The sequence below is a fragment of the Coregonus clupeaformis genome, chromosome 6, assembly GCF_020615455.1.
Source record: "Coregonus clupeaformis isolate EN_2021a chromosome 6, ASM2061545v1, whole genome shotgun sequence".
NCBI classification, from domain to species: domain Eukaryota; kingdom Metazoa; phylum Chordata; class Actinopteri; order Salmoniformes; family Salmonidae; genus Coregonus; species Coregonus clupeaformis.
Window position 1 is genome coordinate 9,734,298 of NC_059197.1, and position 22,946 is coordinate 9,757,243.

At 44.2% G+C, this 22,946-nt stretch overlaps 1 protein-coding gene across 2 annotated transcripts in view; it reads right to left on the reverse strand.

Annotated features, from left to right (window-relative positions):
- The window catches only part of LOC121560016 (nucleoredoxin), a 72,352-nt gene that overhangs the window by 48,254 nt on the left and 1,152 nt on the right, over nt 1-22,946 (reverse strand). Inside the window, exon 1 of one of the 2 annotated variants that reach the window (XM_041873083.2) lies at nt 5,532-5,596. The exons of the other annotated variant lie outside the window; for it this stretch is intronic. The gene's annotated coding sequence lies outside the window, so the exon portion shown is untranslated. Of the gene's footprint in view, nt 1-5,531; nt 5,597-22,946 lie in introns of those variants that run through there. 2 annotated transcript variants of the gene reach the window in all.

The following is a 22,946-nucleotide window of genomic DNA, read 5'->3' on the forward strand; positions in this document are numbered from 1 at the left end:
TGCTCCCACAGTTGATTTCTTCAAACCAAGCTGCTTACCTATTGCAGATTCAGTCTTCCCAGCCTGGTGCAGGTCTACAATTTTGTTTCTGGTGTCCTTTGACAGCTCTTTGGTCTTGGCCATAATGGAGTTTGGAGTGTGACTGTTTGAGGTTGTGGACAGGTGTCTTTTATACTGATAACAAGTTCAAACAGGTGCCATTAATACAGGTAACGAGTGGAGGACAGAGGAGCCTCTTAAAGAAGAAGTTACAGGTCTGTGAGAGCCAGAAATCTTGCTTGTTTGTAGGTGACCAAATACTTTTTTTCCACCATAATTTGCAAATAAATTCATTAAAAATCCTACAATGTGATTTTCTGGATTTTTTTTCTCAATTTGTCTGTCATAGTTGACGTGTACCTATGATGAAAATTACAGGCCTCTCTCATCTTTTTAAGTGGGAGAACTTGCACAATTAGTGGCTGACTAAATACTTTTTTCCCCCACTGTACATGAGCATACAGAATCTAAAAAACACTACTGGCTGGACTCATTAAATAGCAGAGCTCCTGCACCCTCTCATTAAAATAAAAATTAGTTTTGTTTTGTTTCATTTCACCACGTAAACATTGTGCAATTAAAGCATTACTTATGTAAATCATCTTTAATGTGGTGCGGTAACAATGACATTTCTCTGCAGTGTAAGTTTCCAGAATAATTGCAGTCTTAGTCAGTGACTGTCTGAATACCCCATTTCTAAACACATATGAGTTCTCCTCTCTGTCCATCACACCTCTCCTCTCCCAAGCCTAGACAATATTTATGAAATTAGACCTCTGAGTGTTTACAAAGACAGATTGCCTCATCACACTAGATACATCTCCCTCCTTCCTGGATACTCTCAGGATCCAACAACATTTATGACAGTGTCATTCCAAGAAAATAGATACATTGATGTAATTCAATTATTTGTATTTCTTCTGTCGTCTAGGAGTGAAGGAGTGCGTGACTGTAGGTCTTTAATCCAAGAGTTGTGGACTATTCAGGATACAGCCACTATACAGCCACTCCAGCAGACAATACACAACTCCTTTAAAAGTGTTCCTCCCACAAAGGGAGTAAAGCCAGTGGGTGAGAGGGGACTGTTTTAATAGTAATATTTCTTATTGAAATAAAGCTCTGGAGCAGGAGAATAGCATTGGTGTTTAGTAAGGCCCGTCGAGAGAGAGAGAGGGCTTTGCATATATTGAGTGGCATTGTGAGTGCTGGCGAGGGGTCGCTCCACTATTCCAGAAAAACACCTTTTCGCATTCCCAGTCTCTCCTCAACACACACACAGCTCTGGGCTGGCCAGCCCCTTCTCATACGCTACCTGAGTAGTGTATAGTACTCCAACACCCAGCAGCCTAACTGTTCCTCAGCCGCCCAGATGCCAAGAGCTCTACAGCGGGCCAGTGTGAACCAGGCTAATCATTAATAGCATGTAATTAAGATGGCAGGCTCCCTGTTCTTGTAAACACCCATTAGCCCAATGTATCAGCATGCTGTAATTGCTTTGATTGATGTGGATTTTTGGAGTATTACTCCCTCTCACCCCCCACCCCCCAACTGCTTCCAGCCCTCACACTCACTAAACTTGAGTGACATTGACGCTTGTTGTGCCACCCTGTCGAGGGCAGAAATCACTCAGTGAGTGTTGTAATGAGAGGAGCAGCCCTTGTACAGTTGGCAATTTGCCAGACTCATAATGATGGGCAAGGCAGACTTCATAAGCGGGACCATTTTAGTTCCCACCATTAACAGCACATCAACGATCTCACCAGTCAGTCAGCCAGCCGCCCAGGCCTGAAACCCAGCAGCCCCCATACTCTGTCCCCCCCTAACATCCCACCATATCCTGCACCCTGTTCTCAGCCTTGATCTGCAATTACCACCAGTCAGTCACCATTCCATTCAAGAAAAAAGGCAATTTAATGCATAAAGGGATAAATGGGTGAATAATGACATTTTTAATCAAGCTGAAAGGATCTCTCCAGCTGAAAACGGGAGAAGGGGAGAGTTAAAATGGGGGAAAAGGGGGAGATTTGCTTGTTTCCAAAAAAGCGTGTTTAATCCTAGACACCTGTCAAACGGTTCACACTCCACAACCCCCGGGGTTCATAAAAGGCTGCGGTTGAGGCTTAACCCTATGAGTGCCTTCGGCATTGAGAGAGTGTCCCTGCTCAGGCACCAGACCCTCGCAGGCTCACACACGTATACAGTGACATATACAGTAAGTGTGCATCCTAAATGGCACCCTATTCCCTATTACTGCACTACGTTTGACTAGGGCCCATAGGGAAAGTAGTGCACTATATAGGGCATAGGGTGCCATTTGGGACATAAACTCTGCTGCGGTCTCTGCTGCAGTGCTCTTACACATGTAGGCTGTCTGAAACTAGACACAGACCGGAGGTCTACAGGAAGTAAGAAAGAATGTTCAGGTCCGTGTTGAACATTCACACAATACTCTATCACAGATAGGAGGGACACACTGCTACCACATCAAGGAATAGAGGCTAGTTGTGGATTATGAGCTGCTGTGAATGTAAAAAAAGACAAACACAAGATGGAGAATGTGGAGATGGAATTAAAAGCCTAAATAAAAGAAGCTCTCTACAGTGGGCCTTATCTTTAACGTGTTTCCTTTTTCCCCTCAGCAGTGCTCCATTGCCTGTAGTGTTGTCTCTGTTCTGTGTGGTGGGGATTCCATTCACAGATAGATATCAAAGCTGCTCACCTAGCAGGCCATAGCAACAGTATGACACGCACATTGCGTCAGGAGGGAGGTGGAAGCCGGAACGATGGGCCGCCTCGCGAGCTGAGGGCCTCTGGGAAAACAAACTAGACTAGCAGGGAATGGAGTTAGCTTTGGTCTGCACACAGAGGCCCTGAGAAGGCATTAATTAGTTAAGGCTGTAAATGATCTGCAATCACATATTTACTAACATAGACAAGTCTCGGTCAAGTCAAATCTCTGAAGTTTTCTCCAAAAGTTATGAGACCAGTGGTATGTAAGAGGCTTTGAAAATGCTGAACATGGAATGCTGCTCATTATTTGCAGTAACCCTCGTGGTTATTGGTTGATGTTGACAAGACAGCGGGGTGCTTGGCCTATGGAGGAGGCTTAGTGGAGTAGAGATGGGAGGGGGTCTGTGAAGAGGATTATGGGGGGCCAGACTATTGTTAGAGCAGGAAGAGCGCCACACACTCAGGCCTAGTGAATAACAGGATATACTGAGATACAGGTCTGCACGACAAGCTACAGTCCAGTCCTGCTGCATAGGGACTACAGTACTGGATTTATGCAGCCACAAAGACTTCCACTCACAGAAGAATCTAAGCTGAACTGCTCGTGCGCAAATACACTACATGACCATAAGTATGTGGCACCTGCTCGTCGAACATCTCATTCCAAAATCATGGGCATTAATATTGAGTTGGTACCCCCTTTGCGGCTATAACAGCCTCCACTCTTCTGGAAAGTCTTTCCACTAGATGTTGTAACATTGCTGCGGGGACTCCATTCAGCCACAAGAGCATTAGTGAGGTCGGGCACTGATGTTGGGCGATTAGGCCTGGCTCGCAGTCAGCGTTCCAATTCATCCCAAAGGTGTTCGATGGGGTTGAGGTCAGGCCCCTGTGCAGGCTAGTCAAGTTCTTCCACATCGATCTCAACAAACCATCTCTGTGTGGAACTCGCTTTGTGCACGGGGGCATTGTCATGCTGAAACAAGAAAGGGCCTTCCCCAAACTGTTGCCACAAAGTTGGAAGCACAGAATCATTTAGAATGTAATTGTATGCTGTAGTGTTAAGATTTCCCTTCACTGAAACTAAGGGGCTTAGCCCAAACCATGAAAAACAGCCCCAGACCATTATTCCTCCTCCACCAAACTTTACAGTTGGAACTATGCATTCAGGCAGGTAGCTTTCTCCTGGCATCCGCCAAACCCAGATTAGTCCGTCGGCCTGCCAGATGGTGAAGCGTGATTCATCACTCCAGAGAACACGTTTTCACTGCTCCAGAGCCCAATGGTGGCAAGCTTTACACCACTCCAGCCGACGCTTGGCATTGCGCATGATGATCTTAGGCTTGTGTGCGGCTGCTCGGCTATGGAAACCCATTTCATGAAGCTCCCGATGAACAGTTATTGTGCTGACGTTGCTTTCAGAGGTAGTTTGGAACTCGGTAGTGAGTGTAGCAACCGAGAACAGACGATTTTAACGCGCTACGCGCTTCAGCACTCAGCGGTCCCGTTCTGTAAGCTTGTGTAGCCTACCACTTCGTAGCTGAGCCGTTATTGCTCCTACATGTTTCCACTTCACAATAACAGCACTTACAGCCGAATCCACTAATTTGAAGGGGTGTCCACATACTTTTGTATATATAGTGTAACATGATGGAGCAGCATATGAGATTTTCCAGTTTTGTACACTGTATATTTTTGTCCAAATCAATTGAATGCTGAAGTGTTTTAGCCTTTGAAAGCGAGGCCTGCTGAAATGCAGACTGAGATGACAGAGTGCTGCTTATTTGGGAGATGGCTGGGAGGGGTTGTTGAGAGGCAGAGATCTCCACCAAGCCTGTGAATGCAATTATCCCTGAGACCTTGAGTTGGGGCCACAAACAATAAAAACATGTTGTTATCATAATCATACCACAACTATGCATGGAAATAGAGGTAAATTATTTTGGGTTGATTGTGGAACAGAATTTAAAATTGATGAGTGGGTTACTTTTTGGATGTGTATCCAGTCCAGACCCCCACCTCATACCAAACATAAGGACCAACACCCCCTCAGAGAGAAGGGAGGGAGGGAGGGAGGGAGGGCAGAGAGAAGGGAAGGAGGGAGGGCAGAGAGAAGGGAAGGAGGGAGGGCAGAGAGAAGGGAAGGAGGGAGGGCAGAGAGAAGGGAAGGAGGGAGGGCAGAGAGAAGGGAGGGAGGGCAGAGAGAAGGGAGGGAGGGAGGGCAGAGAGAAGGGAGGGCAGAGAGAAGGGAGGGAGGGAGGGCAGAGAGAAGGCAGGACAGAGAGAAGGGAGGGAGGGAGGGCAGAGAGAAGGGAGGGAGGGAGGGCAGAGAGAAGGCAGGACAGAGAGAAGGGAAGGAGGGAGGGCAGAGAGAAGGGAGGGAGGGAGGGCAGAGAGAAGGGAGGGAGGGAGGGCAGAGAGAAGGCAGGACAGAGAGAAGGGAAGGAGGGAAAGGCTGCCATGGCAGAAGGGAGAGGAAACCTGACCCAATCTGCTCTTCCTGTTCTCTTTTGTGTTGGAGGGAAAGGCACACTGCTGTGGTGGTGGAGTCAATCAAAAAGAGAAACAACATAGAGGGAGGCAGTGTGTGTCTTTTCACGGGTGTGTGTGTGTGTGTGTAGGCTATATGTTTAGCTTTAGGTGTCCCTCTACCCTCCTCACCTCACACAGATAATAAATCTTTAAGCAGCCCTTTCTACACTTAAGTGTGTTTTCTCTCCATGCATCGCCCCCTCTGACTATTAAACTTGAATTGTATTTACTTTCCAAAATGGCACCGCGATCCCTCGAAGAGCCAGTACGTAATAGTGCCTGCCGCCCGACCTGCGCTTAGCCATATATCCTTTGAACATGATTTGAACACCAAAGGAAACAGCTGCAGTGGTTAGGCTGTAGTCAGTGACTCAGCTCACATACATATTGTAGCAATTATTCCAACTCCCTTCGGCTGGCATCCAACAGTACTACAGCTGTCCACGCTTCACCCAAGGGCACAGCCAAAAGTAGGCCATGGCTCCTAGAGGAACTCAAGCTCCTGTTACTGTTGAGGAGGCTTGACTCCCAATCCCTACATTAACACAATGCCAACACAAATCATAACAACCTTCGCCTGTAACCCCAGCCCCACCACTAAGTATAAACCCCAAAGCCAGCCCCAATCTACTAATTTCAGTGGCATCCACAGGACTGGCTGTGAGTGGAACGGATTTCCTACATTTGGAAGGTGGGAAATATATAGGGTGTGTTGGCATCCATTAGTATAAGGATAGCAATTAAACAAGTATATTGACCAGTGTACATATATCATCATAATCATAGCATGATGACATCAAAGTGAAATGTGACAGAGACATATTTCACTTTGTAACAATAAATAAATGGTACTGAAAATGAAAAGCATGGTAATCTGGAGGAATTTACACCCTGTATTATGACATGTAATGATTGCAATTTAAAGATCAAAGTTGGGACACATCTTTAGGAACACTTTATTTCCCTCCCTCTCTTCATCAGTGTCCTTAAGGAGAGAAGAAAGGAAGCATGGGAGGATGAAGAATTGCCTCTGACTCCCGTCTGGGATTCTGATTTCCCATGGGCACCTCCACAAACTGAACGTCATAAAGCCCAATGGCAGCCCAATTAAGAGAGAATTCTAGGACAGCTAGTTTGGCTTTCAAGGCCAAAGCGACTCATGGGCATCACTTGAAAAAGGAAACTAAACGGGAAGGGGAAGTGAGACAAGGGAACACGGAACACCCACAGCGGGAGCTGGAAAGTCAAACACAACATGGATAGAACCTTTACCTACTATACTGCTCCGCCTCTGAGCCAGGGGTAAAGGAAACCAGAATGGTAGGTCACACCTACAGGCCACTCACTCACTCACTGTCTGTCTGTGTGTGTTTGCATGCACTCATACACAGCAGTAAATATTGCAATAACATTATTTGTATTCAAGGTAAGGACTTGAAATATTCTGAACAATAACCTTGACTAGCACCTCATTTCTACCATTTTGGCAAATATACAAACCGATAAAAACATTGTTAGAAACTCCACACACAACAACCCCCAGTATATGCAGAATAAACATTTTAGTTGAATGCATTCAGTTGTACAACTGACTAGGTAACCCCTCCCCTTTTATATTATTACTTTATATTCTGGTGCAGTGTGTGGTATATCCATCCCTAATAACTGGCAACTAACTGGCCACAAAAGACATGCGATCCCTATCCTGAACTTACATAAACCCCTTCGCTTTCCTCTGAAATATTCCTAGCTTTGAGGCCAGGCCAGATATTTCGTTTGGCTGGGCTTTCAGCTGTAAAATAAAAAAAAGTGATGATGGAATAGGCCTGGGGAGGCCAGTAAGCCACAAGAGTAGAGTTGTTTTGCTTTGATTCCCCCCAACAGTCTCCTCCAGAAACCCTCTAAAAACACTTACATAGTCAGCATGAAACATGCAAGCATTCAAATAGACACTGCAATAATCGCCATTTAGCTATTTCAGCTTCACCTAGCCGGTATTACATTAGCCTGTCATTCTTAACCATGGAGTTGGCTGAATTATGTTGTTTCAAACACCAATATAAAACTTGGATTGATGGCGTTAATAACAGTTGCATCTCCTAACAGTCAGAGACAGTAGGGCAGGAACACCACTAATAGTCTTTTAGACAGTGTAATGGGACATGCTGCTATGATATGTTGTAGATCTCCTCTAGTAATTAGAGATGGTAATTACAGTATATATTATGAACATCTCTTCTCCACCCTACTGGCAAATCCCAACCCAGAGACGCGGCACTAAATGCTCTGTCACCACAACAAAGAGACTGGAGAACTCCCTCTCTCAGACACTCCTTCAGACTCAAACTGGGAGGGTCCACTGGGGTGAAGATATGGAGACAAGGCATTCATAGAGTGAGAATTGACAGCCTAGTGAGAATGTTCTGGCGAAGGCCCTAAAGACAGTTATTTCTTACTGTATATGTTCAGAAGGTTTCTATGCATCTAAAAGAACATGTTGGCTGTCGTAGGGAGTGAACACCTGTCACTAGCGGAGCTGGGAGGGGATATGATATGATGTATGGTGGGAGATGTCTCTCTTCTTCCAGAGGCTTCTCTCAGAGGGGCCAGGGTGGTTGAGGAAGGGGTGAATCTACAGGTGGGGTATAATCTCACAAACCATGGACGACTTATAGAGTACACCAGTTCTGTTCACATCTTTAAATGAACCTCCTCTCTGGCAGATCGGCTATTGATTTTGGACAGTTTCTCAGCTTGAACTGGGCTATACTCTGTTAACATTTAGTTTCATTCCAATAAACCTTTGGTAACCCCCCCTGCTCCATTTCAACCATCACTCTTAGTACATCTCAGTTAGTCCTCTTTCTGCTTCACTTTCATTGCTTGCTCTTGACTTCAGTGCATACCTCCGCCGCTCACTGTGCTCAGTAATTAGAGGGAACGAAAAGGAGAAAAAGGTGGTGCTTGGCAGAAACACTGACATTCCAAACATGAAACCTTCTCCTGAACAGACCTTTAACCTTTATCCTGCTCTAACTCAGCAGCTTTGCCAGTCTGTTGGGGATCACATACACACAAACAGGAGGACCTTATCAAGGCTACATGAATTACTCCTAAATAACATTACTCTGGACAACAGTGAATTCAACAGTAAATAGGCTTTCTGTATGCGCCAGAGCAAAGGATGGGTTGTACGAGATGCACCGACTACCCGTTAAAGACTTAAAAACACACCTGCTGGTTCTGAAAGCAGTGAGCTGGTCAAATGAGCAGGTGGTGAGTAACATGCTGCTGCGCCAATGAAACGAGGAGGGGTTAATATGCACTGTCTATGGTTGCGTCCCAAATGGCACCCTTTTCCCTAGATAGTGCTCTGAAAAGGGTGCCATTTGGGACACATATTCTGTCTATGTACGCTCTGTCTGTCCTCCTCCCAGACTCTCCAGACTGGACTTAACCCCTCACCAGGCTGGGAATCACATTACACTAATGGCTCTGAATGCATACACTCTGCCTTTTCATTTCCTAAAGCATGTTTCAAAGAAAACATGGAGGGAAGTGGGATAACCTTTCTATTGGACAGGGATCAACTTCAGTCCCCTTATTCCAACGGCAGATTCCATCCGGTCCAACACTGTATATTTCTGAGTTGTATAGATTAATCTTAAGTCATCGATCTGAAGTACCTCGATAGCAAGGACCATTCATATAACGAGTCTGAAGAGGGCAAACCATCAGTTCACTCTCTCTCTCTCTCTCTCTCTCTCTCTCAGCCTTTGACGCTACATGGCCGTGGAATCGGTTCCCCCCCCAGCCCAAACAGATGCACAGCAAAATAATAATCAAAACAACGATTAGCCCCCAACACAGAGGCACAGGGTAACCCACAGCATGGGCTCAGCCCAGCAGGGGGTCCACTCCAAACCCATCACCAGCCACCGCCACCAGGCGTTCCCTGTCATGATTTCCCTGTGCTTATTCTAGACTTATATTTGGGAACTTGAACGTATGCCTTTAAAAGTAACTATTACCTTCAATATGTTTGGAATGCGTGTAGTGGGTGTTTTATTGAGTAACCGAGACGTACAATAATAGATTTTACAACGGGACGTGACGGCAGTGGACATGTACACTGCTATAATAACTAAGTTAACCCGACTGGCTACAGTATACGTGGCTCTAGTTAGACTCATGCTAGTGCGGCAGCTCCACTGACCTCAGCTGCTTGGCGATGGTCTTGTAGCCCATTCCAGCCTTGTGTAGGTCTACAATCTTGTCCCTGACATCCTTGGAGAGCTCTTTGGTCTTGGCCATGGTGGAGAGTTTGGAATCTGATTGATTGATTGCTTCTGTGGACAGGTGTCTTTTATACAGGTAACAAACTGAGATTAGGAGCACTCCCTTTAAGAGTGTGCTCCTAATCTCAGCTCATTACCTGTATAAAAGACACCTGGGAGACAGAAATCTTTCTGATTGAGAGGGGGTCAAATATTTATTTCCCTCATTAAAATGCAAATCAATTTATAACATTTTTTATATGCGTTTTCTGGATTTTTTTGTTGTTATTCTGTCTCTCACTGTTTAAATAAACCTACCATTAAAATTATAGACTGATCATGTAATTTCTTTGTCAGTGGGCAAACGTACAAAATCAGCAGGTGATCAAATACTTTTTTCCCCTCACTGTATCTCCAGAGACAGCAGGGAGGGGATGAGAACCAGTGTTGAATCTGATTGTATTCTGACTTCCCCCTGGCTGGTATGACGATTGACTGAATGTGCAAACTGCCTTGCGCAGTGTTCTGCCAAAGTTCTGATCTCAGTCGCCACCGCCACTCAATTCACCGGCTCGCTACCAAAACAGTGCTTAAACTAGCCACAAAATTATTGAGTTTCCCTGTGGGTTGTACAGAACAAGCACAAAGCCTCACTGCAATGCAAAAATAGCTAGATTTGGTTCCTTCTGCCATAATCATTCTGACAGTGAGGGGAAACCTGACAATTTTTGGGGGGTGACTTTCGAGGAGGTGCAAATTGGCTGTAAGATTCCTGAGATGGAGATTAGATGGCTTGGCCTGAACCAAGCAACGCTCCCCTCCCAGGAGAGATGACTGCTGGAGCGCAATGGAGTTCTTTGAACTGTCACAAGGGGTGTGACAGAACATTACTTCAGGGTTATGTGACTGTTCACCTTTCACTGGGGCTCACTGAGACTTCAATAGGAACCTTACCCACATCAATCTCTCTGTTAGGTAACAGAGACTTGAAGTACAGTAGGGTAAAGACAAAATCTGCTTGGAAAGTCAATGGTTATTTGCAAATCTGGACTAAAACAGAAGCTATCATTCAAGAGAGGATTTCTTGAAAACTTTGTAAGTTTCCAGCCACAATAAGGATAATCTCCTTGAGATTCCTGCTCTTTTTCAACTCACATGAACTCTCCCTCCTCACCACATATTATCTCCCCCTCAGCACCACCCTCTATCCACTCTTCACTCTTACAGAGAGGTGGATTGGATGCTGCTCTGTCCTCTTTGTCACAAAGCCCGCAGAGCAGTCAATCTCTCAGGCTCCCACAGCACACACCATTAGCCTGAGGGGGTGACCAAACCTTCCTCTCAGTCACACTACCAGTCCTCATCTTATTCCTCTCCTGCTCAGTACCTTTCTACAGTATCTGCACTGTAATTATACATGAATTACAGATTGATTATACTGGCAATATTATAATACGCTGTAATGGCATTTAGGTTATCTGTCAGCCAGTTGAGAAAAAAAAAATACTCCCACCACTTGCTCCCAACAATTCAATAGTAGGCAAGACAGCAGGGCTGGCGCCAATGTGTCAGTGTGCCAGGCTACAAGCTGAGACAGTGGGCCTGTTTGCATAGTAAGCCTCTTTCAGACAGGAGCCAGAGCTGCAGTTCCAGTCACATGACCAGGATTCACACCCTTCTCATTCAATGGTCTACCATCCATCTCCTATTAGACTGGTGAGACAATGGCACAGGGAGAGGGGTTATTTGAGGGGAACTTTTCAGTGTAGAGACTAAGGAGTTCTTGCATTGTATACAAACGGTCATTGAAAATCAACTGCCATTACAGCAGAAAATGTTAACAGCTGTTAGAGATTAGCTATACTGAACAAAAATATAAACGCAACATGCAACAATTTCAACGATTTTACTGAGTTACAGTTTATATAAGAAAATCTGTCAATTTAACTAAATTCATTAGGCCCTTATCTATGGATTTCACATGACTGGGCAGGGTTGCAGCCATGGGTGGGCCTGGGAGGGCATAGGCCCACCCATTTGGCATCCAGGCCCACCCACTGTGGAGCCAGGTCCAGCCAATCAGAATTAGTTTTTCCCAACAAAAAGGTTTTATTACAGACAGAAATATTCCTCAGCACCCCCCCAGAAACAGCTCTGATAGACATTCCTACAGTCAGCAAGCCAATTGCACGCTCCAACAAAACGTGACACATCTGTGGCATTGTGTTGTGTGACAAAACTGCACATTTTAGAGTGGACTTTTAGTGTCCCCAGCACAAGGTGCACCTGTGTAATGATCATGCTGTTTAATCAGCTTCTTGATATGCCACACCTGTCAGGTGAGGATTATCTTCGCAAAGGAGAAATGCTCACTAATTGAGGGATGTGAACACATTTGTGCACAAAATTTGAGAGAATTTAAGAGAAATGAACTGCGTGTGGGGGGCAATAACAGACTGGAGGACTGTGTGTGTGTTCACTGGGAGTCCTCAAGACCAGGGGAAAACTCAAACCACGGTCGCTAGGCTAACACGGACATGGCAGCATCGCAAGGAAAACAGCAGATGAGGGTAGGATCATCAAGATAGAATAACAACAATATGCTTATTTCATTCCCTCCACTCTTAATTAATATCTAGTCAGTGTCTGTGGTGTTCCATTTGCTGTATTTGGCTCATTTCGAGAAAATAAATGAGGAGAGTGGGCATTCTTGGAGAGGCTAGTATGTGCTAATTGGGGTTGGTTTGGAATAATGTACGTAAGCTGGAGAATCATTGGTTGCTCTTAGTGTTACTGCAGACACCGTGGTGAAGACATGGCAATGCTAGTACTCTCCTGTGGAAACTTCTGGTCTTAAACCACAGAAAGAGAGCAGAGAGTCCGTATCAATGGGCCAGCTGCAGAATACCGGGGACAAAGCCATAGGCCCAATCCCAGTGGATCTTTCAGTGGTTCACGGACCACAGACCAAGGTCACAGCCTCAGCGTCTTGGTGTGTTTTCATTTACAGGCAGATAACGGATGTAGAGACAGATCAGGTTGCTGAGAGAGAGAGAGAGAGAGAGAGAGAGAGAGAGAGAGAGAGAGAGAGAGAGAGAGAGAGAGAGAGAGAGAGAGAGAGAGAGAGAGAGAGAGAGAGAGAGAGAGAGAGAGAGAGAGAGAGAGAGAGAGAGAGAGAGAGAGAGAGAGAGAGAGAGAGAGAGAGAGAGAGAGAGAGAGAGAGAGAGAGAGAGAGAGAGAGAGAGAGAGAGAGAGAGAGAGAGAGAGAGAGAGAGAGAGAGAGAGAGAGAGAGAGAGAGAGAGAGAGAGAGAGAGAGAGAGAGAGAGAGAGAGAGAGAGAGAGAGAGAGAGAGAGAGAGAGAGAGAGAGAGAGAGAGAGAGAGAGAGAGAGAGAGAGAGAGAGAGAGAGAGAGAGAGAGAGAGAGAGAGAGAGAGAGAGAGAGAGAGATTCTGGTTGTAATCCAGCCCCACTGTTTTCACCCATTTTCAGAGGGTAACTTAAACTCCCCTTCAACATCAACCTACTGTCGCCTCTCACAATATTACAGTGCTCCCAGTAAAATTACACAAAGAGCAGTGAAAGAGCTAGTAACCCAGCTTGGTGTGAGAGGCAACATTTGGCACGGGCAACAGAGCGTCGGTCTACAGTGCTTTACTACAGCACACTTGGTTTCCCTGCACCATGGCCTTACTACCTCACTCTGCAGAGCAGGTGTCTGCCCACATTCCTCACACGAGCTCTTGTCAAACATGGTGTACAGTAACAAAGTAACAGGAACTCACAGCTGCAGGCCAGGCAGCACAATGGAGACATATTACACTACATAAGCACTTTGAGATTCTGTCTGTAATGAAAAGCACTATAAAAGTTTAATACATTCATATTATTTACATTACAGCACCACAGCCAGGCTAAGTCACACAGACACTCAAACGACACCCTAACAAACGACACCCTATTCCTATGTAGGGCACTACTTTTGACCAGAGCCCTATGACCCATGGTCAAAAGAAGTGCACTATGTAGGAAATAGGGTGCCATTTGGGACACACCCTATCTCAGGAGGGGCAAGAGGTAACAGTCACAGAGGGGTCACCAGTACTTATTTTTGGACTGTTTTGTTCCGGTACCTATTTGCCAGGATCCGGTACCTCATGACATGAAAAATAATTGTCACTGTTTGCAATGTAAAAATCTGAATAAAAGCGATCAGAGGTAATTCAAGTTGCCGCTGTAATTTTAATGCCACCTAAAAAAAACGTATTGTGACAACGTAGATTTTCAGCTCGTGCCTGATATTCTAAGAATTTATTTGGGTTGGGCGGCCTGGGTTTATGGTTTGCGCAACATTGTAGCCTAAAGACCAATCCGTGGCTGGTGCTGTGGTGAGAGAGAGAAGTATGCCTGTATCTCTCACAGAACTAGAATGATATTCACTTTCTATTCTCCCTCTCTCTGCTCTGATAGACACGAGCCTGCAACCATCTTCTCTCCAGTGTTGCAATTCATTATTTATTTCCTTATAGAATGATAGCCGCGCAAAGTTATAGAATTACTGCTGTCTGTTCAGAAATAAATGAAATAATTCAGAATACTACACCAGGAGTATAGGCCTATAATTTAACCACAGAGGATCAATAGTTTCTTTTTTTATTGCCTAGCTGTGGATTATGTGTAGCAGTCCGGAATGTGTGGCAAATCTGCCAGCGAACAGCATGCAGACAAAACAGGCCTTTCGCAATATTTCAAATACAATCGCGGGACAACACAGGATGGAAAGCAAATGGCTCCTGCTGAAAAGAGAAGGCTCTAATCTCTCTGTAGAGGCTACCAAAATATTCGATCAACTTCCAAATAAGCCTATTGTGCGAACAGCATTGTTTTACAAAGTAAAATATGGGCTTTTGGCACGAGCGCATCCGCCATCTCCGGTGCGTGAAATGCGCATCATTGGGTGAGTCAGTGAAACTGGAAAGCTTTTCTAGAACTATAATTTCCTCCTCATATTGTACAATACGTACGTCTCCACACACCTAGCCTCGGCAGTTAATGGATTCAAGACGAGATTGTTTTTAATGATCTCAGATTCTCAGTTTGTCAGTGTCCAAGTAGCCCCTCATTTCGATCATTTGCGCGGTATTAAAAAAGATTCTGCTAAGGTCTCCAGTCATGTAAAATGACGTAGAATTGCATTCATAAAAAGGCAAACATTTTCCCAGACCCTAGGCTACAAAAAGATTTCCCCCTGTATGCAACTTCTGCAAGCACCTCTACTCTACTACTCTATGCCACTACGCAAATGTGATGATATGCATGCAACGCATTATTATTTAAAAAGAAATAATACATGTCATGTATTCTGGTACCTCAGAGCCCGCCCAGGTTACCCCCCCTTTCACGGTCACTTTTTGTTCCATCACCTACCGATTTACAAATTAAGCACTTGGGGTCACCCCACTGCATGGCTAGCCTGGATCATTTAACGATGCAATCTTAGCATGGTGGTCATCTCTTCAGAAGGGGGTTATCTAGCCACGTATTTTATCCTGACTGATGGGCATACAGTGAGGGAAAAAAGTATTTGATCCCCTGCTGATTTTGTACGTTTGCCCACTGACAAAGAAATGATCAGTCTATAATTTTACTGGTATGTTTATTTGAACAGTGAGAGACAGAATAACAACAAAAAAATCCAGAAAAACGCATGTCAAAAATGTTATAAATTGATTTGCATTTTAATGAGGGAAATACGTTTTTGACCCCCCCTCAATCAGAAAGATTTCTGGCTCCCAGGTGTCTTTTATACAGGTAACGAGCTGAGATTAGGAGCACACTCTTAAAGGGAGTGCTCCTAATCTCAGCTTGTTACCTGTATAAAAGACACCTGTCCACAGAAGCAATCAATCAATCAGATTCCAAACTCTCCACCATGGCCAAGACCAAAGAGCTCTCCAAGGATGTCAGGGACAAGATTGTAGACCTACACAAGGCTGGAATGGGCTACAAGACCATCGCCAAGCAGCTTGGTGAGAAGGTGACAACAGTTGTTGCGATTATTCGCAAATGGAAGAAACACAAAAGAACTGTCAATCGGCCTGGGGCTCCATGAAAGATCTTACCTCGTGGAGTTGCAATGATCATGAGAACGGTGAGGAATCAGCCCAGAACTACACGGGAGGATCTTGTCAATGATCTCAAGGCAGCTGGGACAATAGTCACCAAGAAAACAATTGGTAACACACTATGCCGTGAAGGACTGAAATCCTGCAGCGCCCGCAAGGTCCCCCTGCTCAAGAAAGCACATATACAGGCCCGTCTGAAGTTTACCAATGAACATCTGAATGATTCAGAGGAGAACTGGGTGAAAGTGTTGTGGTCAGATGAGAACAAAATGGAGCTCTTTGGCATCAACTCAACTCGCCGTGTTTGGAGGATGAGGAATGCTGCTTATGACCCCAAGAACACCATCCCCACCGTCAAACATGGAGGTGGAAACATTATGCTTTGGTGGTGTTTTTCTGCTAAGGGGACAGGACAACTTCACCGCATCAAAGGGACGATGGACGGGGCCATGTACCGTCAAATCTTGGGTGAGAACCTCCTTCCCTCAGCCAGGGCATTGAAAATGGGTCGTGGATGGGTATTCCAGCATGACAATGACCCAAAACACACGGCCAAGGCAACAAAGGAGTGGCTCAAGAAGAAGCACATTAAGGTCCTGGAGTGGCCTAGCCAGTCTCCAGACCTTAATCCCATAGAAAATCTGTGGAGGGAGCTGAAGGTTCGAGTTGCCAAACGTTAGGCTCGAAACCTTAATGACTTGGAGAAGATCTGCAAAGAGGAGTGGGACAAAATCCCTCCTGAGATGTGTGCAAACCTGGTGGCCAACTACAAGAAACGTCTGACCTCTGATTGCCAACAAGGGTTTTGACACCAAGTACTATGTCATGTTTTGCAGAGGGGTCAAATACTTATTTCCCTCATTAAAATGCAAATCAATTTATACAATTTTTGACATGCATTTTTCTGGATTTTTGTTGTTGTTATTCTGTCTCTCACTGTTCAAATAAACCTACCATTAAAATTATAGACTGATCATGTCTTTGTCAGTGGGCAAATGTACAAAATCAGCAGGGGATCAAATACTTTTTTCCCCTCACTAAGTTTAAACTATGTCCAGGGCTTCATTTGGTCCTATACCCTCTCAGCATAAGCCACAGGGTTTATCATAAGTGTTTACCCTGTGTGTAATAAGGCTCAGTGTTTGTTCACCTAGTTATCCATTTAGCAGCAGTATATATCAGCCCAAACTGTCACACACACACACAAGTGAAATTGACAGGTGAGAGAGAGGGCATGTACACAGGTCAACCCCAACCAAATGTAGCATTTACAGATATGGAACTGCACATTATCACCTGCAGATAAGGGGGCATGCAGCAGGCTTTTTCCAGCTGCTTCTGCTGGAATCAAAGGCATGCAGCAGGGGCAGGGAGGCGCAGGGCTGAGATATGTGAGGAGCAGTGCAGTTTTCATCAGATCAGTGACACCCTGATGACAGGCACCCTTAGCTCCTCTCTGAAGCACCTAGCAGCTGTGGCTCTAGTCCCAGTAGTCCCAGGGCTCAGGGGCTCCGACCCAGGGGGGCACGACACTGCAGTGGGCCAGACCAGGGGGCTAAACAGGAGGCCTTTGTCTGCATCCCAAATGGCACCCTGTTCACAAGGCTTTTCCCATTGGGCTCTGGTCAAAATTAGTGCAGTATGTAGTGAATAGGGTGCCATTTGGGATGCAGTCTTTCTCTCACTGGGATGTGATCCCTCTCCTCTCTTGATTCAGCAGAAACACACTGCCCCAGAGTTTATTTTCCAGTGTTGGCAGAGTGGGGCTTTCACAGAGACTTGGTGAAGGATGTAATTGATTTACGAGCGGCTCTCCCACTCCTGCTTGTACCTCTCCATGTAAGGCAGTGCCAGCCAAGACACTCCGCTCACATACACAGCCGTGGTTCCATAACAACAGGCACCCACCCATTGCTCTGCTAAAGGGTCTCTTGACCTCCCTTCACACACTGCAAGACACACACACACACACACACACAGTTCTCATCCCACAGCTACTGTGACATTTCTGTTATGCCAACTCAAGGACGAAAAAATATCAAATCGTAATAAAAATGTTCTGTGAACCACAGCGTTGCTGATGTGAATGACGTCTTGTATGACTTAAGTGAAATCAGAGCGGTACCAACTCAGTGGTAAAAAATGGGACTCCTTATTTGACTCTTCAAACGAAAACCTGCCTAATAGTCAAACCTAAAGCCCCCAAGGTCCTTTCAAAACAAAATGTCCTCGCTTGTAAAAAAAAATATAAGACACCGTCTTCAGTATTCCATCTTATCTCTACATGGTTAGATAATAAACATTCCCAGCAAAGTGAGCGACAGAATAGACTACACAGGACAAGTGAAAGCAAGTGCAGTGTAGGGAATGGGAGGGGGAACTACTGAAGGAGGGGTGGACGGGGGGAGGGAGGGGCCAGGTGGGTGATGAGGCTCTGAAAGAGGCGATGGAGAGAGATTGCTGGCTGTGCCAGGAGATGAGCCCTGTGTAGCTCAACAGAGCTGCCTCGCTCTCTCTCTCTCTCTCTCCTCCCCTGCCTACAGCCAGAGCCCAGCCAGGCCTGAGAAGAGGGGGGAGAAGGGCACTTACTACCCACAGACCCACAATCTCAACACAGCCCTCCACCAGGTCAACATCATACATCAATTAGGGCTCGCCCCCTCTCTCTCTCTCTCTCTCTCTCTCTCTCTCTTCACAGCGCACAGAGCCACTCTTTACTAGTTGCTATGATCACACTCGCATACAGGCGAGATCAGGGCCCGACATTGTCTTTTCACTGAGTGGGTAAACACAGTCCCATGCTGCCAAGTTGTTCAATAGCTGACTTCACACTTCTTCAAAAGAAGACCTCACAGCTGGACTGGACTCAAATGTGTTTCTTCTACACAAACATGTTGATTTAGACTAGAGCATTCCCTTGTCTTACTTCCCTCCCATTTACTGTAAACGGGTTCTGATTGCAATATAGGTACAGATGATGCCTTTAACCATAATATGTATGATAAAAAGCACTGGTAAGTCATATTGGTGTGGGTTGCCACCTTATTGTTATTTATAAAAAATGAACTAAAAGTCCTGTTAAAATGAATTGTAAAGAATGAACGTAAATTAAACATCATATAAATGGAAAGAAAGAAATACCCAGCTCATGTAGACACAGCTGATACATACACTACCGTTCAAAAGTTTGGGGTCACTTAGAAATGTCCTTGTTTTCTAAAGAAAAGCAATTTTTTTGTCCATTAAAATAACATCAAACTGATCAGAAATACAGTGTAGACATTGTTAATGTTGTAGATGGCTACTGTAGCTGGAAATGGCTGATTTTTAATGGAATATCTACATAGGCATACAGAGGCCCATTATCAGCAACCATCAGTCCTGTGTTCCAATGGCACATTGTGTTTGCTAATCCAAGTTTATCATTTTAAAAGGCTAATTGATCATTAGCAAACCCTTTTGCAATTATGTTAGCACAGCTGAAAACTGTTGTGCTGATTAAAGAAGCAATAAAACTGACCTTCTTGAGACTAGTTGAGTATCTGGAGCATCAGCAATTGTGGGTTTGATTACAGGACCAAATGGCCAGAAACAATGAACTTTCTTCTGAAACTCGTCAGTCTATTCTTGTTCTGAGAAATGAAGGCTATTCCATGCGAGAAATTGCCAAGAAACTGAAGATCTCGTACAACGCTGTATACTTCTCCCTTCACAGAACAGCGCAAACGGGCTCTAACCAGAATAGAAAGAGGAGTGGGAGGCCCCGGTGCACAACTGAGCAAGAGGACAAATACATTAGAGTGTCTAGTTTGAGAAACAGACGCCTCACAGGTCCTCAACTGGCAGCTTCATGAAATAGTACCAGCAAAACACCAGTCTCAATGTCAACAGTGAAGAGGCGACTCCGGGATGCTGACCTAGGCAGAGTTGCAAAGAAAAAGTCCAGTGTCTGTGTTCTTTTGCCCATCTTAATCTTTTCTTTTTATTGGCCAGTCTGAGATATGGCTTTTTCTTTGCAACTCTGCCTAGGTCAGCATCCCGGATTCGCCTCTTCACTGTTGACGTTGAGACTGGTGTTTTGCTGGTACTATTTAATGAAGCTGCCATTGAGGACCTGTGAGGCGTCTGTTTCTCAAACTAGACTCTAATGTATTTGTCCTCTTGCTCAGTTGTGCACCGGGGCCTCCCACTCCTCTTTCTATTCTGGTTAGAGCCAGTTTGCGCTGTTCTGTGAAGGGAGAAGTATACAGCGTTGTACGAGATCTTCAGTTTCTTGGCAATTTCTCGCATGGAATAGCCTTCATTTCTCAGAACAAGAATAGTTCTTCTGAAACAACGAGTTTCAGAAGAAAGTTATTTGTTTCTGGCCATTTTGAGCCTGTCATCGAACCCACAATTGCTGATGCTCCAGATACTCAACTAGTTTCAAGAAGGCCAGTTTTATTGCTTCTTTAATCAGCACAACAGTTTTCAGCTGTGCTAACATAATTGCAAAAGGGTTTTCTAATGATCAATTAGCCTTTTAAAATGATAAACTTGGATTACCAAACACAACGTGCCATTGGAACACAGGACTGATGGTTGCTGATAATGGGCCTCTGTACGCCTATGTAGATATTCCATTAAACAATCAGCCGTTTCCAGCTACAATAGCCATTTACAACATTAACAATGACTACACTGTATTTCTGATCAATTTGATGTTATTTTAATGGACAAAAAAATGATTTTCTTTCGAAAACAAGGACATTTCTAAGTGACCCCAAACTTTTGAACAGTAGTGTATATACGGATGATATCTCCTCTGAAGGTTTATATACCTGTCCTGGTGATAAAACCACATCTGTGCAGCAGACAAAGGCTGAGACTACATAGCCAATCCACAAGGCTGCAACGCTATCTGATGCATTACACACATATTCACATCAATGCAAACACAGATGCCAAAATAATAATTCTGAAGGGGGAAATGTATAGTCCACATGAAGCCTTAAGTAAACACTAAACATGTACTTGCCTTACGACATGTCAGAAGGCTATGGTAGTGTGACCTCAATCTGACTGCTCACTGAAACAGGAATTCTCTCTTCAGTATAAAGACAGAACAGGCCAGAGGTTAGTTAAACCCCTAACAGACACACTCATTCAGGCCCCTGCTGTACTGAAGATCACAATTACTCTGCAATTAATACTGGTGGCACTGTCAGAGTAAGAGTTAAATGCAAAATTATACACTACTCTCCGGTAGCCTTAGCCAAGTCGTGGCCGCACTCGAATTTTGAACAATGGCAATGTTAATGCTGCAGAATATTTTCCACCAGCAGCATTCAGAACACAATAATGCTGCACTGTGGATATATGCTCCTCCCAGACTGGCCCAAGACAACCCCCATCCCTCCCTCCGTCATTCCCCTCCTTCATGCCTGGACTGCATAATGAAGTGAAACACAAACCATCACCAACAATCTGCATCACATTAGAAGGCCTTGATTCAATCTAAATCATGCTGCACTAAGGGTTAGGGTTCTACAGGAAAAGACTACACTAAGGAAATTCACAAAGAGTTCATAAAATATACAGCACGCTATTTGATGACCATGGGGAAAGGTTGGGTGGTGTGGAGCCAAGAGGTCAAGGCTCATTTAAAAAGGTCCTGTTTGCCCTTAATGTTGAAAGATAATCATCCTAAATGTCTCCATTTCATTGAAGAGGTGGTCAAATTTGATGTAGTAAATTCTTGCCAGTATGTGGACAAACTGGGTAGGCCTATATCAGATAAATGCATAAAAAAACATTCTCTAAAATGGCACATTGTACAAAATATAATTCCACTGGCACTGAGAGTACTTTTCTTACAGAAAATATCCTGCAAATCCCTTTTACTAGCTTGGTGTGGCAATGTAATGAAGAGGGCTATATATACTCTTAATACAAAGAGAATATTTCCAAATAAAATAGTTTCCCTGGCACCTTATGACAAGGAAATGATCACTGTCCAACTAAAAGCCAGCCTCCTTCATCACCATCTTCTGCTCCCATTATTTTAAAGAGATAGAAACAGTATGGTATGATTTCCTGGCTTGTTCTTTTACTGTGGAATTGTATTTTATACCTATCCTGTGAAGCCTAGAGACTATGATAATGTCCTGTACTGCCAACAGGGTAGCAGCAGCAGGGCACTGAGAATGGCGCAGCTCTGTCCTCTGCAGACAATTCGATTTATATTCACACTACCTCTGCTTGCTCACTCTACCCTCACGATTACAATTGCAATGTACACATATATTATACCCGCCCACCTAGATATTATTCTTTATAGCATATACATTATGTGCATGCAGCTGCAAGCCGAGACACATCGGCTAGCCGAGAGTCTCAGTGGGATTAATTGTAATTTGTTATTAAGGATCATCATTTGTTTTTAAGACAGGCATGCTGACGTATGTAGGAAACTGGAGTTGCAGCGGACCCAAAATGGATCCTGATGTGGGTGAACCTGCAGCATTATGCAGGTATCGTCTAGGTATCATTTATTTATAATCCTGAAACCCTTGCTTTACCCATAAATGTACATTATACAAAACACACTGACATCGGCTTAAACATTTTAAAGGCTTTCACAACATGCTATTTTTATGTTTATTGAATCCATGTCCAGAAAATAAATACAGATTCAAGATATTGTGGTAATCATATTTACAATATAGGCCTAGATTAATTATATGGGACAGTAACTGTACTCATTTGTCAAACTGCACACACATCTTGACAAATTGTGATACATTAGGAACATTTATATTGTTGTGTGCAAGGCAAAATAATGAATAAATAAATAGACAAGGTACATAGAAAAGATTTGGCAATTTTCTGTGAAAGATAAGCTTAATCATCATAACCTTTCTTAACATCTATAGGCTAAACATCTTATTTTGAAACCTTTACATTAAACCCGTTTGAAAGAGATGGACAGACATGATTAAAATGACTTAATGTGACACCTACAGGTTTATTTAGAGGAAATGTGATTAAATCTGTTCTCCTTTTTCAAACATATAGGTGTTATCAAATAGCCGTGTACTGTGTAGGCCTATTATGAGATATTGACTTCTGTATCCTAAATAATGTCCCTACAGTTAAATAATTAATCGAACAAAAGCCTAACAGCCAAAGAGTAGGCCATTGTATCCAGTTTCACATATTTCAATAACACTTTGATAAAAAATACCTTATATTTGTATTTTTACA